The sequence below is a fragment of the Pseudophryne corroboree genome, chromosome 1 (genome assembly GCF_028390025.1).
Source record: "Pseudophryne corroboree isolate aPseCor3 chromosome 1, aPseCor3.hap2, whole genome shotgun sequence".
Classification (NCBI taxonomy): Eukaryota; Metazoa; Chordata; class Amphibia; order Anura; family Myobatrachidae; genus Pseudophryne; species Pseudophryne corroboree.
The window spans coordinates 593903543-593921492 of record NC_086444.1 but is presented as its reverse complement, the minus strand read 5'-3'; the positions used below and the strand labels follow the sequence as shown (position 1 = coordinate 593921492).

The window sequence follows — 17950 nt, the reverse complement described above, 5'->3', positions numbered from 1 at the left end:
GTGGCTCCGGACTGGCCAAGAAGGACTTGGTACCCGGAACTTCAGGAGATGCTCACGGAAGATCCGTGGCCTCTACCTCTAAGAAGGGACCTGCTTCAGCAGGGACCGTGTCTATTCCAAGACTTACCGCGGCTGCGTTTGACGGCATGGCGGTTGAACGCCGGATCCTAAGGGAAAAAGGCATTCCGGAAGAGGTCATCCCTACCCTGGTCAAAGCCAGGAAGGAGGTGACTGCACAACATTATCACCGCATTTGGAGAAAATATGTTGCGTGGTGTGAGGCTAGGAGGGCCCCGACGGAGGAATTTCAACTGGGTCGATTCCTACATTTCCTGCAAACAGGATTGTCTATGGGCCTCAAATTGGGGTCCATTAAGGTTCAAATTTCGGCCCTGTCGATTTTCTTCCAGAAAGAATTGGCTTCAGTTCCTGAAGTCCAGACTTTTGTAAAAGGAGTACTACATATACAGCCCCCGATTGTGCCTCCAGTGGCACCGTGGGATCTCAATGTAGTTTTGGATTTTCTCAAATCCCATTGGTTTGAGCCACTCAAATCGGTGGATTTGAAATATCTTACATGGAAAGTAACCATGCTACTGGCCCTGGCTTCGGCCAGGAGAGTGTCAGAATTGGCGGCTTTATCGTACAAAAGCCCATATCTGATTTTCCATTCGGACAGGGCAGAACTGCGGACGCGTCCTCAGTTTCTCCCTAAGGTGGTATCAGCGTTTCACCTGAACCAGCCTATTGTGGTGCCTGCGGCTACTAGCGATTTGGAGGACTCCAAGTTGCTGGACGTTGTCAGAGCATTAAAAATATATATTTCAAGGACGGCTGGAGTCAGGAAGTCTGACTCGCTGTTTATACTGTATGCACCCAACAAGCTGGGTGCTCCTGCGTCTAAGCAGACGATTGCTCGTTGGATTTGTAGCACAATTCAACTTGCACATTCTGTGGCAGGCCTGCCACAGCCTAAATCTGTCAATGCCCACTCCACAAGGAAGGTGGGCTCATCTTGGGCGGCTGCCCGAGGGGTCTCGGCATTACAACTCTGCCGAGCAGCTACGTGGTCAGGGGAGAACACGTTTGTAAAATTCTACAAATTTGATACCCTGGCTAAGGAGGACCTGGAGTTCTCTCATTCGGTGCTGCAGAGTCATCCGCACTCTCCCGCCCGTTTGGGAGCTTTGGTATAATCCCCATGGTCCTGACGGAGTCCCCAGCATCCACTAGGACGTCAGAGAAAATAAGAATTTACTCACCGGTAATTCTATTTCTCGTAGTCCGTAGTGGATGCTGGGCGCCCATCCCAAGTGCGGATTGTCTGCAATACTTGTACATAGTTATTGTTACAAAAATCGGGTTATTATTGTTGGGAGCCTTCGTTTAAGAGGCTCTTTTCGGTTATCATACTGTTAACTGGGTTCAGATCACAAGTTGTACAGTGTGATTGGTGTGGCTGGTATGAGTCTTACCCGGGATTCAAAATCCTTCCTTATTGTGTACACTCGTCCGGGCACAGTATCCTAACTGAGGCTTGGAGGAGGGTCATAGGGGGAGGAGCCAGTGCACACCACCTAGTGGTCAAACTTTTAAATTTTGTGCCCTGTCTCCTGCGGAGCCGCTATTCCCCATGGTCCTGACGGAGTCCCCAGCATCCACTACGGACTACGAGAAATAGAATTACCGGTGAGTAAATTCTTATTTTATTCTCCCTCTATGGGTGTCGTGGACACCCACGGAGAGAGAATATGTCGGGATTGTGCCGGTCAGTATTTCGACCGCCGGGATTCCGTCCGGCGGGATCTTGACCACATCCCCCCCACAGTGCCTATAATACCTTCCATACCCAGATGATACTATGTGTATATATATATATATATATATATATATATTTCTCTGACGTCCTAGTGGATGCTGGGAACTCCGTAAGGACCATGGGGAATAGCGGCTCCGCAGGAGACTGGGCACAAAAGTAAAAGCTTTAGGACTACCTGGTGTGCACTGGCTCCTCCCACTATGACCCTCCTCCAAGCCTCAGTTAGATTTTTGTGCCCGGCCGAGAAGGGTGCACACTAGGGGCTCTCCTGAGCTTCTTAGTGAAAGTTTAGTTTTAGGTTTTTTATTTTCAGTGAGACCTGCTGGCAACAGGCTCACTGCATCGAGGGACTAAGGGGAGAAGAAGCGAACTCACCTGCGTGCAGAGTGGATTGGGCTTCTTAGGCTACTGGACACCATTAGCTCCAGAGGGACCGAACACAGGCTCGGAGCTCGGTCCCAGAGCCGCGCCGCCGGCCCCCTTACAGAGCCAGAAGCAAGAAGAGGTCCGGAAAAATCGGCGGCAGAAGACATCAGTCTTCAACAAGGTAGCGCACAGCACTGCAGCTGTGCGCCATTGTTACTCAGGCACACTTCACACTCCGGTCACTGGGGGTGCAGGGCGCTAGGGGGGGGCGCCCTGAGCAGCAATGTAAAACACCTTGGCTGGCATAAATACACCACATATAACCCCCAGGGCTATATGGATGTATTTTAACCCCTGCCAGAACTCACCTAAAAAGCGGGAGAAAAGGCCGCCGAGAAGGGGGCGGAGCCTATCTCCTCAGCACACGGGCGCCATTTTCCATTACAGCTCCGCTGGAAGGACGTCTCCCTGACTCTCCCCTGCAGTCCTGCACTACAGAAAAGGGTAAAAAAGAGAGGGGGGCACTAATTTGGCGCAGTTTTTAATACTAACAGCAGCTATAAAGGGAAAAGCACATTTTATAGTGGTATTCCTGTCTATATATAGCGCTCTGGTGTGTGCTGGCATACTCTCCCTCTGTCTCCCCAAAGGGCTAGTGGGATCCTGTCCTCTATCAGAGCATTCCCTGTGTGTGTGCGGTGTGTCGGTACGATTGTGTCGACATGTTTGAGGAGGAAAATGAGATGGAGGCGGAGCAATTGCCTATTATACAGTTGTCACCCCCTAGGGAGTCGACACCTGAGTGGATGAGCTTATGGAAGGACTTGCGTGACAGTGTCAGCTCTTTACGACAGACAGTTGACGACATGAGACAGCCGGCTACTCAGCTTGTGCCTGTCCAGGGGTCTCAAACGCCATCAGGGGCTTTAAAACGCCCGTTACCTCAAATGGCAGACGCAGACACGGATACTGACTCCAGTGTCGATGATGAGGAGACAAACGTGACTTCCACTAGGGCCACACGTTACATGATTGAAGCAATGAAAAATGTATTGCATATCTCTGATAATACAAGTACCACTAAAAAGGGTATTATGTTTGGTGAGAAAAAACTGCCTGTAGTTTTTCCTGTATCCGAGGAATTAAATGAAGTGTGTGATGAGGCGTGGGTTTCCCCCGATAAAAAACTGATAATTCCCAAAAGGTTATTGGCATCGTACCCTTTCCCGCCAGAGGATAGGGCACGTTGGGAAACACCCCCTAGGGTGGATAAAGCGCTCACACGCTTGTCTAAACAGGTAGCACTACCCTCTCCTGATACGGCCGCCCTAAAGGAACCTGCCGACAGAAAGCTGGAGAATATCTTAAAATGTATATACTCTCACACGGGTGTTATACTGCGACCAGCAATCGCCTCAGCCTGGATGTGCAGTGCGGGCCTGGCGTGGTCGGATTCCCTGACTGAAAATATTGATACCCTAGATAGGGACAGTATATTACTGACTATAGAGCATTTGAAGGATGCATTTCTATATATGCGTGATGCACAGAGGGATATTTGCCGACTGGCATCAAGAGTTAGCGCGCTGTCCATTTCTGCAAGAAGAGGTTTATGGACGCGGCAGTGGTCAGGTGATGCGGATTCTAAAAGGCACATGGAAGTATTGCCTTACAAGGGGGAGGAGTTATTTGGGGTAGGTCTATCAGACCTGGTAGCCACGGCAACTGCTGGAAAATCCACATTTTTACCCCAGGTAGCTTCTCAACCTAAGAAGACGCCATATTATCAGGCGCAGTCCTTTCGGCACCATAAGGGCAAGCGGGCAAAAGGCGCCTCATTTCTGCCCCATGGCAGAGGGAGAGGAAAAAGGCTGCAACAAACAGCCAGTTCCCAGGAACAAAAGCCCTCTCCCGCCTCCGCAAAGTCCTCAGCATGACGCTGGGGCTTTACAAGCAGACTCGAGCACGGTGGGGGCCCGTCTCAAGAAGTTCAGTGCGCAGTGGGCCCACTCGCAAGTGGACCCCTGGATCCTTCAAGTGGTATCTCAGGGGTACAAATTGGAATTCGAGACGTCTCCCCCTCGCCGTTTTCTAAAGTCTGCTTTACCGACGTCTCCCTCAGACAGGGAGGCAGTATTGGAAGCCATTCACAAGCTGTATTCCCAGCAGGTGATAATCAAGGTACCCCTCCTACAACAGGGAAAGGGGTACTATTCCACACTATTTGTGGTACCGAAGCCGGACGGCTCGGTGAGACCAATTTTAAACCTAAAATCCTTGAACACTTACATACACAGGTTCAAGTTCAAGATGGAGTCACTCAGAGCAGTGATTGCGAACCTGGAAGAGGGGGACTATATGGTGTCTCTGGACATCAAAGATGCTTACCTACATGTCCCAATTTACCCTTCTCACCAAGGGTACCTCAGGTTTGTGGTACAGAACTGTCACTATCAGTTTCAGACGCTGCCGTTTGGATTGTCCACGGCACCCCGGGTCTTTACCAAAGTAATGGCCGAAATGATGATACTCCTTCGAAGGAAGGGAGTTTTAGTTATCCCTTACTTGGACGATCTCCTGATAAGGGCAAGATCCAGGGAACAGTTGGAAGTCGGGGTAGCACTATCTCAGATAGTGCTGCGCCAGCACGGTTGGATTCTCAATATTCCAAAATCACAGCTGATCCCGACGACACGACTTCTATTCCTAGGGATGATCCTGGACACAGTCCAGAAAAAGGTGTTTCTCCCGGAGGAGAAAGCCAGGGAGTTATCCGAACTAGTCAGAAATCTCCTAAAACCAGGCCAAGTCTCAGTGCATTAATGCACAAGGGTCCTGGGAAAGATGGTGGCTTCTTACGAAGCAATCCCATTCGGCAGATTCCACGCAAGGACCTTCCAGTGGGATCTGCTAGACAAATGGTCCGGGTCGCATCTTCAGATGCATCAGCGGATAATCTTGTCACCAAGGACAAGGGTGTCTCTCCTCTGGTGGTTGCAGAGTGCTCATCTTCTAGAGGGCCGCAGATTCGGCATTCAGGACTGGGTCCTGGTGACCACGGATGCCAGCCTGAGAGGCTGGGGAGCAGTCACACAGGGAAGAAATTTCCAGGGCTTGTGGTCAAGCCTGGAGACATTACTTCACATAAATATCCTGGAGCTAAGGGCCATCTACAATGCTCTAAGCCTAGCAAGACCTTTGCTTCAAGGTCAGCCGGTGCTGATCCGGTCGGACAACATCACGGCAGTCGCCCATGTAAACAGACAGGGCGGCACAAGAAGCAGGAGGGCAATGACAGAAGTTGCAAGGATTCTTCGCTGGGCGGAAAATCATGTGATAGCACTGTCAGCAGTGTTCATTCCGGGAGTGGACAACTGGGAAGCAGACTTCCTCAGCAGACACGACCTCCACCCGGGGGAGTGGGGACTTCACCCAGAAGTCTTCCACATGATTGTGAACCGTTGGGAAAAACCAAAGGTGGACATGATGGCGTCCCGCCTCAACAAAAAACTAGACAGGTATTGCGCCAGGTCAAGGGACCCTCAGGCAATAGCTGTGGACGCTCTGGTAACACCGTGGGTGTACCAGTCAGTGTATGTGTTCCCTCCTCTGCCTCTCATACCCAAGGTACTGAGAATCATAAGAAGGAGAGGAGTAAGGACTATACTGTGGCTCCGGATTGGCCAAGAAGGACTTGGTACCCGGAACTTCAAGAGATGCTCACAGAGGACCCGTGGCCTCTACCTCTAAGAAAGGACCTGCTCCAGCAGGGACCCTGTCTGTTCCAAGACTTACCGCGGCTGCGTTTGACGGCATGGCGGTTGAACGCCTGATCCTGAAGGAAAAAGGCATTCCGGATGAAGTCATCCCTACCCTGATCAAAGCCAGGAAGGATGTAACCATACAGCATTATCACCGTATTTGGCGTAAATATGTTGCGTGGTGCGAGGCCAGGAAGGCCCCTACAGAGTAATTTCAACTGGGTCGTTTCCTGCATTTCCTGCAAACAGGTCTGTCTATGGGCCTAAAATTAGGGTCCATTAAGGTTCAAATTTCGGCCCTGTAGATTTTCTTCCAAAAAGAACTGGCTTCAGTTCCTGAAGTTCAGACGTTTGTCAAGGGGGTACTGCATATACAGCCTCCTTTTGTGCCTCCAGTGGCACCTTGGGATCTCAATGTAGTTTTGGGGTTCCTAAAATCACATTGGTTTGAACCACTCTCCACTGTGGACTTAAAATATCTCACTTGGAAAGTGGTAATGCTGTTAGCCCTGGCTTCAGCCAGGCGTGTCTCAGAATTGGCGGCTTTATCCTATAAAAGCCCTTACCTAATTTTTCATACGGACAGGGCAGAATTGAGGACTCGTCCTCAATTCCTCCCTAAGGTGGTTTCAGCCTTTCACTTGAACCAGCCTATTGTGGTACCTGCGGCTACTAGGGACTTGGAGGATTCCAAGTTGCTGGACGTAGTCAGGGCCCTGAAAATATATGTTTCCAGGACGGCTGGAGTCAGGAAATCTGACTCGCTGTTTATCCTGTATGCACCCAACAAGTTGGGTGCTCCTGCTTCTAAGCAGACTATTGCTCGTTGGATTTGTAGTACAATTCAGCTTGCACATTCTGTGGCAGGCCTGCCACAGCCAAAATCTGTAAAAGCCCATTCCACAAGCTAGGTGGGCTCATCTTGGGCGGCTGAGGATACCCTGGCTGAGGAGGACCTTGAGTTCTCTCATTCGGTGCTGCAGAGTCATCCGCACTCTCCCGCCCGTTTGGGAGCTTTGGTATAATCCCCATGGTCCTTACGGAGTTCCCAGCATCCACTAGGACGTCAGAGAAAATAAGAATTTACTTACCGATAATTCTATTTCTCGTAGTCCGTAGTGGATGCTGGGCGCCCATCCCAAGTGCGGATTGTCTGCAATACTTGTACATAGTTATTGTTACAAAAATCGGGTTATTATTGTTGTGAGCCATCTTTTCAGAGGCTCCTCTGTTATCATGCTGTTAACTGGGTTCAGATCACAGGTTGTACGGTGTGATTGGTGTGGCTGGTATGAGTCTTACCCGGGATTCAAAATCCTTCCTTATTGTGTACGCTCGTCCGGGCACAGTATCCTAACTGAGGCTTGGAGGAGGGTCATAGGGGGAGGAGCCAGTGCACACCAGATAGTCCTAAAGCTTTTACTTTTGTGCCCAGTCTCCTGTGGAGCTGCTATTCCCCATGGTCCTTACGGAGTTCCCAGCATCCACTACGGACTACGAGAAATAGAATTATCGGTAAGTAAATTCTTATTTTCTCTAACGTCCTAGTGGATGCTGGGGACTCCGTAAGGACCATGGGGAATAGACGGGCTCCGCAGGAGACTGGGCACTCTAAAGAAAGATTAGGTACTATCTGGTGTGCACTGGCTCCTCCCTCTATGCCCCTCCTCCAGACCTCAGTTAGAATCTGTGCCCGGCCAGAGCTGGGTGCTCCTAGTGGGCTCTCCTGAGCCTGCTAGTAAAAGAAAGTATTTGTTAGGTTTTTTATTTTCAGTGAGCTTCTGCTGGCAACAGACTCACTGCTACGAGGGACTGAGGGGAGAGAAGCAAACCTACCTGTCTACAGCTAGGTTGCGCTTCTTAGGCTACTGGACACCATTAGCTCCAGAGGGTTCGAACACAGGCATCTGTCCTCGATCGTCCGGAGCCGCGCCGCCGTCCCCCTCGCAGAGCCAGAAGAACAGAAGCTTGAAAACGGCGGCTGAAGACTCCTGTCTTCATTTAAGGTAGCGCACAGCACCGCAGCTGTGCGCCATTGCTCCCAGCACACTTTCACACTCCGGTCACTGTAGGGTGCAGGGGGGGGGGCGCCCTGGGCAGCTTGAAGTACCTTTTTGGCATAACATACATATATACAGTCAGGCACTGTATATATGTAAAAACCCCCGCCATTTTTTTCACACAGAAGCGGGCCAGAAGCCTGCCGCTGAGGGGGCGGGGCCTTCTTCCTCAGCACACCAGCGCCATTTTCTCTTCACGGCTCCGCTGGAAGGACGCTCCCCAGGCTCTCCCCTGCAGTATCCAGGTACAAGAAGGGTAAAAAAGGGGGGGGGGCACATAAATTTAGGCGCAAAAGACATAAAATCGGCAGCTATTGGGTAATCACTTATTATAGTGAATATCCCTGGGTTATATAGCGCTGTGGTGTGTGCTGGCATACTCTCTCTCTGTCTCCCCAAAGGCCTTTGTGGGGTCCTGTCCTCAGTCAGAGCATTCCCTGTGATTCTGTGTGTCGGTACGGCTGTGTCGACATGTTTGATGAGGAGGGTTACGTGGAGGCGGAGCAAGTGCCGATAAATGTGGTGTCGTCGGGGCCGACACCTGATTGGATGGATATGTGGAAGGTCTTAAATGATAATGTAAGCTCCTTGCATAAAAGGTTTGATGACGCTGCAGCCTTGGGACAGCCGGGGTCTCAACCCGGGCCTGCCCAGGCGACTCTGAGGCCGGCAGGGTCTCATAAACGCCCACTATCTCAGATGGTTGACAGATGCCGACACGGAGTCCGACTCCAGTTTCGACGATGATGAGGCACATTTACAGTCTAAGATGACCAAGGCCATCCGCTACATGTTTATTGCAATGAAAGATGTATTGCACATTTCAGAGGTTAACCCTGTCCCTGACAAGAGGGTGTGTATGTTTGGGGAGAAAAAGCAGGCAGTGACTTTTCCCCCGTCACATGAATTAAATGAGTTATGTGAAGAAGCGTGGAGTTCCCCTGATAAGAAAGTGGTGATTTCCAAAAAAATTACTGCTGGCGTACCCTTTCCCGCCAACGGACAGGTTACGTTGGGAATCCTCCCCTAGGGTAGACAAGGCGCTGACACGCTTATCTAAGAAGGTGGCCCTGCCGTCTCAGGATACGGCCGCCCTAAAGGATCCTGCGGATAGGAAGCAGGAAGCTATCTTGAAGTCAGTGTATACACACTCTGGTACTCTACTGAGACCAGCTATTGCTTCAGCCTGGATGTGTAGCGCTGTAGCAGCATGGACAGAAACTCTGTCAGAGGACATAGATGCCCTGGACAGGGATACTGTCTTGCTGACCTTGGGCCATATAAAAGACGCCGTCTTATATATGCGGGATACTCAGAGGGACATTTGCCTGCTGGGCTCTAGAATTAATGCAATGTCCATTTCTGCCAGGAGGGTCTTATGGACTCGGCAATGGACAGGGGATGCCGATTCTAAGAAACACATGGAGGTTTTGCCTTATAAGGGTGAGGAATTGTTTGGGGTCGGCCTCTCGGACCTTGTGTCCACAGCGACAGCTGGAAAGTCGACTTTCTTGCCTCAGGTTTCCTCACAGCCTAAGAAAGCACCGTATTATCAAATGCAGTCCTTTCGTTCTCAGAGAAGCAAGAAGGTCAGAGGTGCATCCTTTCTTGCCAGAGGCAGGGGTAGAGGAAAGAAGCTGCACCATGCAGCTAGTTCCCAGGAACAAAAGTCCTCCCCGGCTTCCACTAAGTCCACCGCATTACGCTGGGGCTCCACAGGCGGAGCCAGGAGCGGTGGGGGCGCGTCTCCGAAAATTCAGCAACCAGTGGGTTCGCTCACAGGTGGATCCTTGGGCTATACAAATTGTATCTCAGGGATACAAGCTGGAGTTCGTAGTGACTCCCCCTCACCGTTACCTAAAATCAGCCTTGCCAGCTTCCCCCACGGAAAGGGAGGTAGTCCTGGCGGCAATTCACAAGCTGTACCTCCAGCAAGTGATAATAATGGTCCCCCTCCTTCAACAGGGAAGGGGTTACTATTCCACACTGTTTGTGGTACCGAAACCGGACTGTTCGGTAAGACCCATTCTGAATTTAAAATCCTTGAACATTTATATGAAAAAATTCAAGTTCAAAATGGAATCGCTCAGAGCGGTCATTGCAAGCCTGGAAGAGGGGGATTTTATGGTATCTCTGGACATCAAGGATGCTTACTTGCATGTCCCCATTTATCCACCTCACCAGGAGTACCTCAGGTTTGTGGTACAGGACTGTCATTACCAATTCCAGACGTTGCCGTTTGGTCTGTCCACGGCACCGAGAGTATTTACCAAGGTAATGGCCGAAATGATGGTACTCCTTCGGAAGCAAGGAGTTACGGTTATCCCGTACTTGGACGATCTCCTCATAAGGGCGAGGTCCAGGGAGCAGTTGTTGATCAGCGTAGCACACTCTCAGGAAGTGTTGCAACAGCACGGCTGGATTCTGAATATTCCAAAGTCGCAGCTGATTCCTACGACGCGTCTGCCCTTCCTGGGTATGATTCTGGACACAGAACAGAAGAAGGCATTTCTCCCGGAGAAGGCCCAGGAGTTAGTGACTCTGGTCAGGGACCTCCTAAAACCAAAACAGGTGTCGGTGCATCACTGCACGCGAGTCCTGGGAAAGATGGTGGCCTCATACGAAGCCATTCCCTTCGGCAGGTTCCATGCGAGGATCTTTCAGTGGGATCTGTTGGACAAGTGGTCCGGATCGCATCTTCAGATGCATTGGCTGATCACCCTGTTCACGAGGGCCAGGGTGTCTCTTCTGTGGTGGCTGCAGAGTGCTCATCTTCTCGAGGGCCGCAGGTTCGGCATACAGGACTGGGTTCTGGTGACCACGGATGCAAGCCTCCGCGGATGGGGGGCAGTAACTCAGGGAAGAAACTTCCAAGGGCTGTGGTCAAGTCAGGAGACTTGTCTGCACATAAATATACTGGAACTAAGGGCCATATACAACGCCCTGAGTCAAGCGGAGCCCCTGCTTCGAGACCAACCAGTGCTGATTCAGTCAGACAACATCACGGCGGTCGCCCATGTAAACCGCCAGGGCGGCACAAGAAGCAGGGTGGCGATGGCAGAAGTCACAAAGATTCTTCGTTGGGCGGAGATTCACGTACAAGCACTGTCAGCAGTGTTCATTCCGGGAGAGGACAACTGAGAAGCAGACTTCCTCAGCAGACACGACCTCCACCCGGGAGAGTGGGGACTTCATCAAGAAGTCTTCACACAGATTGCAAATCGATGGGAACTGCCACAGGTGGACATGATGGCGTCCCGCCTCAACGAAAAGCTAAAAAGATATTGCGCCAGGTCAAGGGACCCTCAGGCGATAGCTGTGGACGCGCTAGTGACACCCTGGGTGTTCCAGTCGGTATATGTGTTCCCTCCTCTTCCTCTCATACCCAAGGTACTGAGAATAGTAAGAAAAAGAGGAGTGAGAACAATACTCATCGTTCCGGATTGGCCAAGAAGGACTTGGTACCCAGAACTACAAGAGATGATCACAGAGGACCCATGGCTTCTGCCTCTCAGACAGGACCTGTTGCAACAGGGGCCCTGTCTGTTCCAAGACTTACCGCGGCTGCGTTTGACGGCATGGCGGTTGAACGCCGGATCCTAACGGAAAAGGGCATCCCGGATGAAATGATTCCTACGCTGATAAAAGCTAGGAAGGATGTAACAGCTAAGCATTATCACCGTATATGGCGAAGATATGTTGCTTGGTGTGAGGCCAGGATGGCCCCTACAGAGGAATTCCAGCTGGGTCGATTTCTGAACTTCCTACAGTCAAGTGTGACTATGGGCCTGAAATTAGGGTCCATAAAGGTCCAGATTTCGGCCCTATCCCTTTTCTTTCAAAAAGAACTGGCTTCACTGCCTGAGGTTCAGACGTTTGTAAAGGGAGTGCTGCATATTTAGCCCCCTTTTGTGCCACCAGTGGCACCTTGGGATCTTAACGTTGTGTTGGATTTCCTGAAATCCCACTGGTTTGAGCCACCTAAGACCGTGGAACTAAAGTATCTCACGTGGAAAGTGGTCATGCTGTTGGCCTTAGCATCGGCGAGGCGTGTATCAGAATTGGCGGCTTTGTCATGTAAAAGCCCTTATTTGATCTTCCATATGGACAGGGCAGAATTGCGGACTCGTCCCCAATTTCTCCCAAAGGTGGTATCATCGTTTAATTTGAACCAACCTATTGTGGTCCCTGCGGCTACTCGGGACTTGGAGGACTCCAAGTTGCTGGCCGTAGTCCGGGCTTTGAAGATATGTTTCCAGAACGGCTGGAGTCAGGAAGACTGACTCGCTGTTTATTCTGTATGCACCCAATAAGCTGGGTGCTCCTGCTTCAAAGCAAACTATTGCTCGCTGGATCTGTAGCCCGATTCAGCTGGCTCATTCTGCGGCTGGATTGCCGCATCCAAAATCAGTGAAAGCCCATTCCACAAGGAAGGTGGGCTCTTCTTGGGCGGCTGCCCGAGGGGTCTCTGCTTTACAGCTTTGCCGATCGGCTACTTGGTCGGGTTCAAACACTTTTGCAAAGTTCTACAAGTTTGATACCCTGGCTGAGGAGGACCTTGTGTTTGCTCATTCTGTGCTGCTGTCCGTAGTGGATGCTGGGCGCCCGTCCCAAGTGCGGACTTTCTGCAATACGTGTATATAGTTATTGCTTAATAAAGGGTTATTGTTATGAGCCATCCGTTGAGTGATGCTCAGTTGTTGTTCATACTGTTAACTGGGTAAGGTTATCACGAGTTGTACGGTGTGATTGGTGTGGCTGGTATGAGTCTTGCCCTGGATTCCAAAATCCTTTCCTTGTAATGTCAGCTCTTCCGGGCACAGTTTCCCTAACTGAGGTCTGGAGGAGGGGCATAGAGGGAGGAGCCAGTGCACACCAGATAGTACCTAATCTTTCTTTAGAGTGCCCAGTCTCCTGCGGAGCCCGTCTATTCCCCATGGTCCTTACGGAGTCCCCAGCATCCACTACGGACTACGAGAAATAGAATTACCGGTGAGTAAATGCTTATTATATATATATATATATATATATATATATATATATATATATATATATATATATATTTTTTTTTTTATAATACACACACACACACACACACACACACACACACACACACCTCCACAGTGCCCATAACACCATCCAACATCCCAACTGCTATCCACCCTTACCCCCCTCCCTACCCCCATCACTGCCCCTAGTATTGCCTGCCCCAAACCCCCTCCTTTCCCCCAGTATTGGCCAAATTTCTATCTACCCTTCCCCCATTATAACCTCAGCATTGCCTGCCCCTAACCACCTTCTTGCCTGCCCTCACCCCCCATAATATGTGATGGGACCCAGAAGTAGTGGCGTAGGACCCAAATTTCTTAAAGTGAGGGGTCCCTGGAACCGCAAAATGTTTTTGCTCTGCGCGATCACTGGTGTCCGGGAAAACACAGGAGGGACCAGGCGTTTGGAGGGAGGGTTTCTGATGTCCACTCCAGCCCCGATCATCGCAGCAGCAGAGTAAGTCCTGGGGGCTGAGCAGAGGCTGCACAATCTCATGTTTGTGCAGCTCTTCAACAAATGCAATTGCACACAGCAAATACCCTCCCCCTGTAGGTGGCGACTACCTGGTCGCAGGGATGCAAAATACACACCCTAGCGATCAGGTCTGAATTACCCCCCATGTACCATTCATCAATGCTTTTTACATTCTTCCTCTTGTTTTCAGCTAGTTAAACTGATGTTTGCAGATCTTCTTGCGCTTGTCCCAGTACACAATGCCATATCCTTGCCTACACACAGTCCAGGTCCACGTATGTGTGTAGCTATATAGAGTGCTCTTGGCTCATGGATTTTATAGCTCTGTGTGCAGAATCATGGCGAGAATCTTTGGTGGTTGAAGAGGAGTATAGATTGCACAACAGGAAATAAATAATATGTAAATAAGATAGTTGATGATAATTACATGTAGAAATTAAAAATAATAAAATTTCTCTAACGTCCTAGTAGATGCTGGGGACCTTGTAAGGACCATGGGGAATAGACGGGCTCCGCAGGAGACTGGGCACTCTAAGAAAGATTTAGTACTACTGGTGTGCACTGGCTCCTCCCTCTATGCCCCTCCTCCAGACCTCAGTTAGAATCTGTGCCCGGAAGGAGCTTGGTGCATTTTAGTGAGCTCTCCTGAGCTTGCTAATAAGAAAGTATTTTAGTTAGGTTTTTTATTTTCAGAGAGCTTCTGCTGGCAACAGACTCTCTGCTACGTGGGACTGAGGGGAGAGAAGCAAACCTACTAACTGCGGCTAGGTTGCGCTTCTTAGGCTACTGGACACCATTAGCTCCAGAGGGATCGAACACAGGAACCTAACCTTGGTCGTCCGTTCCCGGAGCCGCGCCGCCGTCCCCCTCGCAGAGCCAGAAGACGTTAAAATAGGCGGCAGAAGACTCCTGTCTTCATATGAGGTAGCGCACAGCACTGCAGCTGTGCGCCATTGCGCCCACACACTCCGGTCACTGTAGGGCGCAGGGGGGGGCGCCCTGGGCAGCAATTGATTACCTCCTGGCAAAAAAGCAGCATATATACAGCTGGGCACTGTAATATGCATGAGCCCCCGCCATTAATTTTACACAAAATCGCGGGACAGAAGCCCGCCGCTGAGGGGGCGGGGCCTTCTTCCTCAGCACTCACCAGCGCCATTTTCTCTCCACAGCTCCGCTGAGAGGAAGCTCCCCAGGTTCTCCGATGCAGACTCACGGTAGAAAGAGGGTAAAAAGAGGGGGGGGGGGGCACATAAATTTAGCGCATTAATCATATATACAGCAGCTACTGGGTAAACACTAAGTTACTGTGTGATTCCTGGGTCATATAGCGCTGGGGTGTGTGCTGGCATACTCTCTCTCTGTCTCCAAAAGGCCTTGTGGGGGTCCTGTCCTCATATAGAGCATCCCCTGTGTGTGTGGTGTGTCGGTACGCGTGTGTCGACATGTTTGACGAGGAGGGCTATGTGGAGGCAGAGCAGGTGCAGATGAATGACGTGTCTCCGCCGACGGCGCCGACGGCGCCGACACCTGATTGGATGGATATGTTTAAGGTGTTAAATGATAATGTAAACTCCTTGCATAAAAGGTTGGATAAAGCTGATGCCTTGGGACAGTCGGGGTCTCAGCCCATGCCTGATCCTACAGCGCAGAGGCCGTCAGGGTCTCAGAAGCGCCCACTATCCAAGATTGTTGACACAGATATCGACACGGATTCTGACTCCAGTGTCGATGACGATGATGCAAAATTGCAGCCTAAAATGGCTAAGGCCATCCGCTACATGATTATAGCAATGAAGGATGTATTGCACATATCAGAGGTAAAGCCTGTCCCAGACAAGAGGGTTTATATGTATGGGGAGAAAAAGCAAGAGGTGACTTTTCCCCCTTCACATGAGTTAAATGAGTTATGTGAAAAAGCGTGGGATTCCCCCGATAGGAAAGTGCTGATTTCCAAAAGGTTACTTATGGCGTACCCTTTCCCGCCAACGGACAGGATGCGCTGGGAATCCTCCCCTAGGGTAGACAAAGCTCTGACACGCTTATCTAAGAAGGTGGCCCTGCCGTCACAGGATACGGCCTCCCTAAAGGATCCTGCCGATAGGAAGCAGGAAAGTATCCTGAAGTCTGTTTATACACATTCAGGTACTCTACTGAGGCCGGCAATTGCGTCGGCCTGGATGTGTAGTGCTGTAGCAGCATGGACAGATAATCTGTCTGAGGAACTGGATACCTTAGACAAGGATACCATTTTACTGACCCTGGGGCATATAAAAGACGCTGTCCTATATATGAGGGATGCCCAGAGGGACATTTGCCTACTGGGCTCTAGAATAAATGCAATGTCAATTTCTACCAGAAGGGTCCTGTGGACTCGGCAATGGACAGGTGATGCCGACTCCAAAAAGCACATGGAGGTTTTACCTTACAAGGGTGAGGAATTGTTTGGGGACGGTCTCTCGGACCTAGTTTCCACAGCTACGGCTGGGAAGTCAAATTTTTTGCCATATATTCCCTCACAGCCTAAGAAAGCACCGTATTACCAAATGCAGTCCTTTCGATCACAAAGAAGCAAGAAAGTCAGAGGTGCATCCTTTCTTGCCAGAGGCAGGGGTAGAGGAAAGAAGCTGCACCATACAGCTAGTTCCCAGGAACAGAAGTCCTCCCCGGCTTCCACTAAATCCACCGCATGACGCTGGGGCTCCACAGGTGGAGCCAGGAGCGGTGGGGGCGCGTCTCCGAAATTTCAGCCACCAGTGGGTTCGCTCACAGGTGGATCCCTGGGCTATACAGATTGTGTCTCAGGGATACAAGCTGGAATTTGAAGTGATGCCCCCTCACCGTTACCTCAAATCGGCCCTGCCAGCTTCCCCCATGGAAAGGGAAGTAGTGTTAGCGGCAATTCACAAGTTATATCTCCAGCAGGTGGTGGTAAAGGTTCCCCTCCTTCAACAGTGAAGGGGATACTATTCCACAATGTTTGTGGTACCGAAACCGGACGGTTCGGTCAGACCCATATTGAATTTAAAGTCCCTGAACATTTATCTGAAAAGATTCAAGTTCAAAATGGAATCGCTCAGAGCGGTCATTGCAAGCCTGGAAGAGGGGGATTTTATGGTGTCTCTGGACATCAAGGATGCTTACTTGCATGTCCCAATTTATCCACCTCATCAGGAGTACCTCAGATTTGTGGTACAGGACTGTCATTACCAATTACAGACGTTGCCGTTTGGGCTCTCCACGGCACAGAGAATATTTACCAAGGTAATGGCGGAAATGATGGTGATCCTGAGAAAGCAAGGAGTCACAGTTATCCCATACTTGGACGATCTCCTCATAAAGGCGAGGTCCAGAGAGCAGTTGCTGATCAGCGTAGCACACTCTCAGGAAGTGTTGCAGCAGCATGGCTGGATTCTGAATATCCCAAAGTCGCAGCTGATTCCTACGACGCGTCTGCCCTTTCTGGGCATGATTCTGGACACAGACCAGAAGAAGGTGTTTCTCCCGGCGGAGAAGGCTCAGGAGCTCGTGACTCTAGTCAGAGACCTCTTAAAACCGAAACATGTGTCGGTGCATCACTGCACGCGAGTCCTGGGAAAGATGGTGGCATCGTACGAAGCCATTCCCTTCGGCAGGTTCCATGCGAGGATCTTTCAGTGGGATCTGTTGGACAAGTGGTCCGGATCGCATCTTCAGATGCATCGGCTGATCACCCTGTCCCCGAGGGCCAGGGTGTCTCTTCTGTGGTGGCTGCAGAGTGCTCACCTTCTCGAGGGCCGCAGGTTCGGCATACAGGACTGGGTCCTGGTGACCACGGATGCGAGCCTCCGAGGATGGGGGGCAGTCACTCAGGGAAGAAACTTCCAAGGGTTGTGGTCAAGTCAGGAGGCTTGTCTGCACATAAATATCCTGGAACTAAGGGCCATATACAACGCCCTGAGTCAAGCGGAGGAATTCCAGCTGGGCCGGTTCCTGCACTTCCTACAGTCTGGAGTGACTATGGGCTTGAAGTTGGGGTCCATAAAGGTCCAGATTTCGGCCCTATCCATTTTCTTTCAAAAGGAACTGGCTTCTCTTCCTGAAGTTCAGACGTTTGTTAAGGGAGTGCTGCATATTCAGCCCCCTTTTGTGCCACCAGTGGCACCTTGGGATCTCAACGTGGTGATTGGGTTTCCTGAAATCCCACTGGTTTGAGCCACTTAAGACCGTGGAGCTAAAGTATCTCACGTGGAAGGTGGTCATGCTATTGGCCTTAGCTTTGGCTAGGCGTGTGTCAGAATTGGCGGCTTTGTCATGTAAAAGCCCCTATCTGGTTTTCCATATGGATAGGGCAGAATTACGGACTCGTCCGCAATTTCTGCCGAAGGTGGTGTAATCTTTTCATTTGAACCAACGTATTGTGGTGCCTGCGGCTACTCGTG

General features: G+C 50.6%; 1 protein-coding gene across 1 annotated transcript in view; it reads left to right on the top strand.

Annotated features, from left to right (window-relative positions):
- Positions 1–17950, top strand: part of LOC134900719 (uncharacterized) — a 227514-nt gene that overhangs the window by 12142 nt on the left and 197422 nt on the right. The gene's annotated exons all lie outside the window — the stretch shown is intronic.